This window comes from Aplysia californica, unplaced genomic scaffold (assembly GCF_000002075.1).
Source record: "Aplysia californica isolate F4 #8 unplaced genomic scaffold, AplCal3.0 scaffold00050, whole genome shotgun sequence".
Taxonomy (NCBI): domain Eukaryota; kingdom Metazoa; phylum Mollusca; class Gastropoda; order Aplysiida; family Aplysiidae; genus Aplysia; species Aplysia californica.
Genome location: NW_004797320.1, coordinates 1,406,912 through 1,417,351, shown reverse-complemented (window position 1 = coordinate 1,417,351; position 10,440 = coordinate 1,406,912).

Below are 10,440 nucleotides of genomic sequence, written 5' to 3'. Positions count from 1 at the left end.
AGACAGACAGACAGACAGACAGACAGACAGACAGACAGACAGACAGACAGACAGAGAGAGGAGCTGAGAGATAGAAAGAACGAGGGAAGTAGGGACTGAGAGAGAGAGAAGGGAAGAGAGGGGGAACGGGGGATAAAGAGAGAAGGAGGGGGAGGGATATCCCTTCTTAGTATTTTATCTGAAGGTCTAGAGTATAAATCCCCTGACTGCAGCAGACTTTAATCCAAGCTTTTTGGCACAATATCACTGGGTTGTAAGCATTTCAACCCCCCCCCCCAACACAATGTCGATTGCTTTAATAGATTGGAATAACAAATGGTTGTTTGCTGTTCTTGCTGCTTTTCGTTGCTGTTGTTGCGGCTGTCATAATTCGTGTTGTTGCTGTTTACCTTCTATCTTTCTTGTTGCTGCTTTTGTGACTGTTCTTGCTGTTGTTCTTTCTTCTTTGGTGTGGTTAATTTTTCGTAAACTTTTGAAATGATTAATTAATTTCGAATCACTGCTTGAAAGCACGATTTCCCTCATTTTTTCCCTATAAAAACGCTTTTTGTTGTTGTTTTTTCTACTAAAACTGTGCACAAATAGCTAGAGCCGAACCAGGGACGAGGTGTATGTCAGACAGATTTGTTTTGCATCAAAAAGCACCTCCGTGCGTTAATAGGCAGTGGTTGGGTGTACCAGCGGTTCAAGCTATGTATCCATGTGATTAGCACCTTTTAAAACTCCACTCTTGCTGCTCTCTAAGCTGGTCTATGCTTTATGGCCTCTTAAGGATTCCGCAGGTGGAGCGACCATGAAGAAGCGGCCTCGGGGAAAGCGATGCTAAAATGAAAAGCATGGAGATTCCTATCAGACCAAAGTTTGATATTTTACACAAGGCCTGAGAATGAATTTTTAGAACCAGGCGTAGATTACACGAAATGAATCTAAAGTGCTTGATAGGAGCTGTGTTAAAAGCAAGCGAGCAATCCATTTAATGGAACAATGAAGCTATCAGAGTGTTATAGGTGCCTTATCGAAGGAAGTCGAACCAGAACTCCTCAAAACGGTCTAGATACAGACGATAGCAATAATCTTAAGTATGCGGGGGGGGGGGGGGTGAGAGTACCAAGACAAAGGGTTATGTATCTCTAATCCCTCTTACAAGACAATCTTCCTTGCAATAATTCGATCTTTATCTACATCTCCCTCTGGCATAGTATTATGTGTTGAATCTACCAGCATTTCGAATGAGTCGTGTGCACTATGAGTAGATAATTTCCCATTATAGGTTGTTGATAAGATGGGGGGGAGGGGGGGGGGGATATGAATCAATAATAATATGTCTTTACACAACTGGGATTCGGTTACGGGTTACACAAATGATGGGATGTGATGTTATTTTGTTTATTATCGGCTTTTTCACCCCATCGAAACAATTAAGGAATTTAACATCATTTCGGAGGTAGTCTTCACCCCCGCCTGTCAGAACCAACCAAGACTGAGAAAGATTAAGGCACCCAATAAAATGTCCCCCTCTAAGGAATTAAACTCAGGTCTTCTGCATACGACGGCGAAGCTCCTTACCGCTACATCACAGACGACGGTCTGTTCTGGTACTTGACAAGTTGAATAGATGGAATAAATGGAAGAATGCATAGATTTGATGGCTTTTACTCTGAGAGGATGAACAGGAGAAAAGTTGGGCGGAAAGAGGAATAAAAGACTGGTTAGAAGGATGGATGAGTAAATTGATAGCGAGATGAAAAATAGAAGATGGGGTAGAATGGTTTGAAAAGAGAATAGAGCAATGGAGGGTTAGAAAAAGGGAAGAGCGGGTGGGGGCGTACTGCTCATAATTTCCTGTGTAGAAAAGCTGCATGCAAGAAGTCAATTGTATGCCGGTATTTTTATTTTTCATTTTGGCAAGAACCCCAAGATCTAGCTCTAAACGTCACATGTGAGAACGTGTTCCGTCCTTCAGAGAGCTGCTTCAGCAACTGAAGTTTCCTCGTATACACTGCAGTGCAATACAATGCAAAACAGTGCAATACAATTTAACTCTTACAGATTCTAGTGCACAGTTGATAGAGGGGGACTTATTCTTCTTTGTTTTTGTCTTGAATGTACATTAAATCCGGCCAAATAGTTTACTCCTTAATCTTTTTCTAGTCTGACCCTATCTACATTTAGATAAACTTGTTTCAAGTGTTTTATATTGATGTTCGCACTTTTTGTAAAACATTATTTTTAAGGGTTTGATTGAAAACAGAAGTTGCTCATTTTGAAAAGAGTTACGAGAGGACCTGAGGAAAAATAATGATCGATAAACTATTGAAATTAGCACTAAATTTTTCATCAGTGAAACATTAATTTTGTCAAAAGTTGCTCTTTTAAGAAATGAGCTTGCTTTTTGTATATTTTATACCAATCAAGGCTAAAGTAATCCATAATAGAAAAATGAACAATTCTACCCAACTGATAATATAAAATCAATAAAAGATATTTCGATTGTTGACCAAAGGAAACTCGTTGCTCGGTATCCGTTTTCTCGGTTGCAGAATACAGATGTATCCACGACAAAATGCTTGTATTACAAACTCATCAAAAAGAATAATGTCGATTCAAAATACAAAATAACTGAATAAATATTAATTAATGCATCAGAGATCGCCAGGGGCGCTGCACCTCCAAAACACTCCAAAGAACGTAAAATCATAAACGGTTTCGAACGCAGGTCGTCTGCACTAAAGTACAGCTTATCACCCGCTGGTTTAACGACTCATCCTTGGATGCATGTACCTTGTGGCGTCTATGAAAAGGTGAAAAAAGGAGGTGGGGGAGGAGTGTGTAGGCAGACAGCGAACACTTCAGGGCTAAGTGCCTGCCTACTGCACTATTTTGACTCCCCGTCCCAAGCCCACTCACTTCTGAATTCTCAACACATCAGCCAAGGGAAAATGTTGGTTTATACATATCTTATAACGGTGCCATTAGAAGCCCTGCTACAATAAGCTGAACACATATATCTTTCTTTTTGTTTGCTGTATATTAGACACGTGTGCAAGTTATATTCTATTAAACGTTGTTTCCCTATAGCATGTTGGTCCATAGAGCACTATCCCACTATTACCTGTCAATCCGTTAGGAGGATCTAACAATCATATGCCGAAAGCATTTTCAACAGGGTATGACTGCCAAAATCAATGAGTTTTGGTGCCATAAAAGCGTCTTGAGGAAGGTTAGGGCGTAAAATATCACTAAAGTTAGAAGTACCAGTTTTTATAGTGAGCCAGAATGAACGAGAACTTCATATCACATACAAAAAAAAGCATTCAAACATGTGTGCCCCCCCCCCCCTCTTTTCCTACTTATCTTTCCCCACAAACAAGGAACTTTTGAAAATGGTCCCTCGGTAAAATGCTCCAAAGTGCTATCCAAAACCTTGAATCTTCTTAAGTTGTGAGAGGATATTAAAATGAGACCGGCTATAACTAACCTTTTATCTTTTTTAAAAGCTACTTAGCCTGTTTAAATCAGGACTAATTGGCTGACAGGAGTAATACCATAAGTGTCCTTCCATCTCAAAACCACACGCCATGAACGCATCAGAATCGCTGGCAAATAAGTATCCTGGCTCTTGGTCAACAACTTGTAATAGTGTTATAAAAAACCCTGGTTACAGTAAAGATATAAAGCCGCCGCATTTATACTCATTTTCTGTTTGCTTTGTGATTGAAGAGTCATTGCACCGGGTTTCTAAAAAGGATCCATTTAAAGGGCAATAACTCGGTCATCTGGGCCAATTTCAACAAAATGTGAACCAAATAACATTCAACCAACAGGCCGTCAAATGTTGCCAATATCAAGAACGTTAATTTATGTGTTCGCCAATTATCAATTTAAAAAAAACAAAAAACTAAAATTTTGTCAAACACAAAACGTTCCACCTTCTTAAAAACCAACAACAACGTTTGTCTGTGCATTGAAGAACACATTTGTTCCCAAATTCGCTCACGGAAGGTGGTGGCTATTTAAATTGCATGCTGCAGGTGTTGACCATTTTTCTCCCGTTCGCCAGAGGAAATTTTGAACAATCCTGTAAAATGTTTCTTGGTCGATTCTTTGGACGTTCCACTCAACATTGAGTTCCTTCTTTTCGATTATTTGTGGGTGCTTCCTTAGACTTTGCTTGTGAAAGAAACCTTCAGGAAATAATCGACGAGGTTCAAGTCAGGGGAATGTGGTGACCATTCTTTTGTAAGCTTTCGGCTTAAAAGGCGTTCCACAATCTTCTTTGTAACCATGCAAGGGCCACTCTTGATGTGTAAGGTGTGGTCAAGCCATGCTGGAACAGCATACATCTGGATTATCTTACACAAGCAGTCAGGCGCGTGTCCAGTATACATCCTTCGGGATCAAAATTGTAGTCAGGGAAAGGGGGTGGGGGAGTGTAAGCCATTTTTGCATTTTTTTAAAATCGAAGAATGCATCCCAATGGCGGCTGTTGAACTTAGAAGAGTTGGCTTTGCGAGACCCCCCCCCCCCCCCCTCTTTTTTCAGCTGCATAAAACTATCCTTCTCCTTAGTTCCAAAACTTTCTGGACATGGTGAGATATCCATCCGATGTAACGGCCGGAGTTTTACCGTTCTCGTCCTGAAACCAGAACGGGATGGTAACGACACTGTAGCTAAACCCTTTTAAGAAGCAAAGTTCTGCATTTATTAATTTTTTCAAAAATATATTTTTTTAATGAAAGGTTTTGATATTTCTGGAACCCGTAAGTTCATTTTGTTCAAAGAGAAAAAATTAATGTCACCTTTGCTTGCTTTTTTTTCTACGAAAGTTTTGTTTGTCATAACAGGAATGTTAAAAACAAAATTGAGTTTTGGTAAAACGTTTTAGACTCGATGCACCTTGATATCTTAAAAGGCACTATTTTTGACGATGGCTCTGAAACACACAGACCCAGTGTATTGTCTCGGTCTATTGGGAGCAATTAGAGTCTGTTTTGTGAGTTTAATCAAAATTGGTTTCAAAGACAAGGTGACTTGTCAATATCGCAGGAAGGCTCGTTTCACCATTCGACGTCCACATTCTAAGCGGAAGATCTGAAATGGGTCAGTTGAAGTACGCCAAAGCACGCTGGGCCAACTTTGAGATTTCAAACCTTTTTTTTTTTTTTTTTCCAAATCAGGGTGTGCGACATGGCCTGAGTTAGGACCGGTTAGCAAAGAGTCCACAGTTTAATAGCAAAACCAAAGAAACGTTTATATGTCAAACAGTATTCCTGTTGAATTCTTTTAAAGATGGCATGTTAATGTCATAAATCTTACTGTGTTGGTGCCTGTGGTATTGCAGTTAGACATTTTTACGTCACCTGAGTTCGATATTCTCGTGTATGGAGAACTTTTGTCGAGAATCTTTTTGCTGGGACGGAGTATCCCTCTTAGTATGGGTTGGCACTGACAGGCAGGGTCGAATCCCATTTCCTGAATGATCTAATTTGTGTCGATTGTGATGGAAAAAAACCTCTGCATTCTTTTAAATCTGACTTTAAACGAGCCTTACAAAAGATAACTATATTATGTAACATGTACAGGTTGGCTTGTTATGGATTGTGGTAAGCATAATTTTTTCGAAAAGAAATAGCTGCAAATTTGTTGTACTTTAAACAACAAACCAAAGAGCTGAAAAGAAAAATAGAAGTCAGTTACACAATGATTAAGCCACTATTACAGTATAATTTTGCGACTATGCTGTAATATTGAAGAAACGATTAGAGCAAAAGTGTTCAACGGTTGAATTAAGACAAAAGTGTCCACTCTGAGGAATATAATGTACAACACAATCGTTTTAAAACTATCGTTTTCTCTTCAAAGAGGACGTAAAAACCAATGACCTCAGCATCCTAGCCGTGATAAGTGCCAATATTACTCACTACATGCGAGACTGCATCCTGTACATGAGGACCGTGCATCGAGAGCGTTCGTCGATGTCAGTATCTTTTCTAGACTCATTATTGTTGCACTCTGTCGCTGATGTAGAACCAATATCTTTAAAGTCGGTTGCAGAAGCTTTATCGCCAGAACAAAATATTTTTACTTGAAGCCTCTTCCCGTTTTCCAGGTCAGCCCAACACTATCTTCTATCATTTTCTAGCCATCATCTCAGCCCATAAAGACTCCCTTAAAACGATGAGGATAATGTAAAACAAGTTAAAACGCGTCTCTTTCCTCAAGCTCTTTACGAGTGTTTTTACGGCGTGTAGTAAAAATAACAACGGCGCCCAAATTCCCTGTGATAAAAGGGAACACTTCAGGTTTCTTTTCACACCCCTAAGAGCTCTTCCTTATATGAGACCAGAAGATGAATTTCAGAGAGGCAGGCACGGTACGTGACTTTATTCTATGTTTACTGTTACCCTTCTTCTAGGCGTCTATTCCTTCGTTTGAGAATTAAGAAGCTTAAATATCTTGAAAATAGCTAAAGTTGGCGTTGAATAGTTGTCCGAAAGAAGGTACAAAATGATATATACCTAGGGGGAATTACACTTTTCTTGAGATTACAGGATTTTCCCAACGCATGAACCATTCACGATGTTCACACTGGTATTTGCATCTACCCTTTCCTCCTGGTGAGAATGAAACCTCCAAACCTAGATATTTGTTTTGGGTTTCAAATATATTTCACTGTGAAAAGGGACCAACACTGAGTTCCGTCAGACGAGCGCGATTTTCGTTAGAATTGCTAACAAAAACATATGTCCGTAGCGTGCTGTGCGACACCGGTGGAGCGAGCCGACTCGCGCGCAGGGAGGGAGCATGATAAAGCAATTTAGCGTAGCCCTACCAGTGTCTTAATACACATCCCGTCACCCCCGCTCGCCGCCACTTTCTCTTGATCTGGCCTTCGAGTCTACCCTGGCGCCGTGGGGATCACCCAAGGAAAGCAGCTTTCACATCGGAATCACCAACGTTTAGGACTTAGTGTTCGTATGAGTATGAGTTATCCGACTTACAAAACACTCAAAATATATAGTTTCGAAGGTTGTATGTACAATAATTTTGGACTCATATGGTATTGGTTTAACACTATTATCAACGTCGTAATGTCAATTAGGAGGTGGAATCTCAGACCTGAAAGTATATCTTCAGTCAAGAGGACTTTGTCAAGTGGTGGCGAGGTTTGAAGATTCCCAAAACAACCCAAGGTCAGGAATTCTCGAGAGCTTCCACCAGTAGTGTATCTTAATTATTCCCATTGCTCACTGTACATATTACATAAATTCGCCCATTCTCTTCATTGCAAGCATACTCGTCACTTAACAAACGTATCTCATGTGTTACCAACTGTTTTGTGTGAAGGATCACAGTCTCTTATTGTATTGTGGTGCTTTGGCATCCTCACAAGTGGTCTTTGGTAAGAGCGATACGAAGACTGTTTCAAAAATGTTTTCCTATTTAGCTGTATTGTACCCGCAAGGAGGAGAACACTTAAAGCCTGTGTCACTTCTTGAGCAGAGGAGCAGTTCACCAAACTGTCGTCCAGGAAAAGAGCAGTTCACCAAACTGCCATCCAAGAAAAGAGCAGTTCACCAAACTGTCATCCAGGAAAAGAGCAGTTCATTGACCTGGCACCCACTTTCGAGACAGCCCAAAAGGCTAGGTTGATGAAAGGCGACGACATAGATTCTTCTCTTGTCAAGACGTGTAGACATCAAAGTTGCAATCGTTAGATGTTGTGTTCAAAGCCAGGTTCTTTCTGTAAGATACGTTCAGTCACTTTCTTCAGGTCGCTCATAGAATGAAATCATTGACCATCTTCAGAGACAGAAATTAGAAAAAGATTGATTGATTGAATGATTGACTGATTAATTTATTGATTGGTCGTGATTGTTTATAACCCCATCAACACAATTTAGATCAATTAAGAATGCGAGTTCCCTCTACCCTGCCTGTGAGATTTGATTCACCTTTTCTTAGATGCATCAAGGTACAGGGCCAACCGGACTGAGCGGGGTGCCCCCTCCCAGGAAAAATAAAAAGAAACTGTTATATTATAATATATAACCTCCTATAAAAGGAATCCAACCCTTGTCTTGTACCTGCAAAGTGAAGTGCCAAATATACCACAGACGCCGGTTGATAGCTTCGAGTGGTCAGATTGCCACACCGCTTGGACCCTGGAAACTAAGAAAGTACAGGTGGAATGAATAAACTAACCAATAAGTTACTCTTATGTCATGTGAACCTTCAACGAAAGCGTTTTCAAGACTTGCATCTGTGTAAGGCTTGTTCCAGAACAGAACTGTAGCAGAGGCAGGCGAAATTATATCTGCAGATGCCCACTTGTGATGCTGTTAACTTGGTGTAAGTATAGTGAACGCCTTTGAGAGCAGACTATACTTTAGGGAATAGGTCTGGTGCCCAAAACGGACTTCTGGGGTAAGAAAATGGGCGGGGAAAAAGAAACCCAACAGTTAAGCTGGAATTTTAAGAAGCGTTGTTGATTATCATTTATGAGATCGCAATACGAATATGCACCTTATGTACCCCAATGGATTTCCTGTTAGGAGCTTGCTCCATTGTCTTCTTTTGGCTTGATATTGCTGACGAAATGTGGTTGTCATCGTTGAATATTGTCATGAAATGCAACAGCAACATAAAAATTAGAAGTTTTTCTACATCCCACTTAAGTGTAGAGGTGATACGGGGCTTTGGGAAAATTCAGGGAGAATGTTAAATGTTGGGTAGAAGAGGAATATCGTTCTTATGTCCACTTGAATCTTTGGCTACTACCTGGATTCCTACTTTCGGTCTGTCGGTCTATTGGTTGCTATAGATCAAAGCGTATGTGGTTTTTGCTCGACAACACAGCCAATGTTGAAGAAAGCACACTTCGAACAAGCTTTCGAAAATCACCTTTTATATTAAAAAAAAACCCAGCTCTTCTCTTCTTCGTAAAGCACGAACTCTTAACAATTGTGAAAGAGTATCAGCTGTGAAGACGCCCTGGCGGTACTTTACCCTGGGTGGCCAACGCGCGCGGTGTTCCAGCACGCACGGGCAATCAGTGTTATTTTATCTATTACCGGAGAATGAGGACGGGCTGGGGATTAACTACTCATCCCGTGTTTGCAAATTGCGCCAAATTAAGCAGGCACCGATGAGTAACCTAACGGGGGGAAGCCAGTCAGTCGACGTAGGTCTGCTTGATTGTGTTTTCTGCCACGCTGTCAGGACAACTACTTGGCTGCCGTTGTAGATATAGAGTAGACTGTAACTAGGTAGGGTCTGGCCTTGGCAAGACGCAGCTGTGGTTGAAATCGGAATGAAAAAGGCATGTTTCTAGAGAGGGCAGCTCGGGCTGTTGTCATAAGAGATGTCATGGAGAATGTATTTACTGCAGCGGGTTAATTGAGCGAGAAGTTACTTCATACGGTGAGACATTTGGCCTGTGAGTCGATGGCCTGAGTTTAGAACTCCGCAGTTACGTTCATAAAGGAACGGTTCTTATTTTTGTTTTTAAGATTTCCTACCGGTTTTTTATGGAAATAAACGTTAATTTGTTGGCCCCATCTATTTATTAAGCTATAGTACCTGCCGAAGCCGGGCAATTCACTCAAAAGTACGACAGCCAAAAATATTCCAACTGGATTTTTTAAAAATAACCCATCTGTTATAGTAACACCAGTAACGACGACAACAACAACAACAACAACAACAACAACAACAGATTAATACGATATCAATAATAAATAGACTAGCAGCACCAACCACCTTACTTATGAGACATTCAAATTGAACAAAGTACGCATTATTCAATAATCATTCAATGGCTCTATGCTAAAACGCCCTGTCTACACCGAAGAATCTCGTACGTAAAACGTTTTAACTCTGGGCCCTCAACTTGTAAGCAGAAACCGCAAGGTGAGTTACTCAGTGCACGACGGCTCACATGTACCGCTAATGAACGCGTGCTGAACAAGTAGAACTAACCAAGCATAGAAGTCTCGAGACATCGGCCAGCGTGGCGACTAATAGCTTCAGTATGATGGTCCTGACACGCGTACTAATCTTATGTGCTTGCGAGGCTTAGCCATACCAAGGGAAGTAACCTTGTAGCTAAACGACTAATTATGCCCCTCCGGAGGCAAGAGCTTAGTGGGTATCGATACTTAGAACTGTATAACGGGTATTATATAGGCTACCGGTTTCGTGAGTATTTCTAAAGAAGTGGGGTATCCTTTAATTTTCTTCCTTTTCCACTAAAAGAGACAGTACTTCCGACGTAACACCTCGTTCCAAGGGCACCAAATAGAATGGGTGAAGAGCTACCCAAACGTCCCGAACAACAACAACATTAAGAAATAAATAACTAAATAAATAAATAAATAAATAGATAAATAAATAAATAAATAAATGATCACTTTAAAAAAAAATTGTACTGATCCTCAA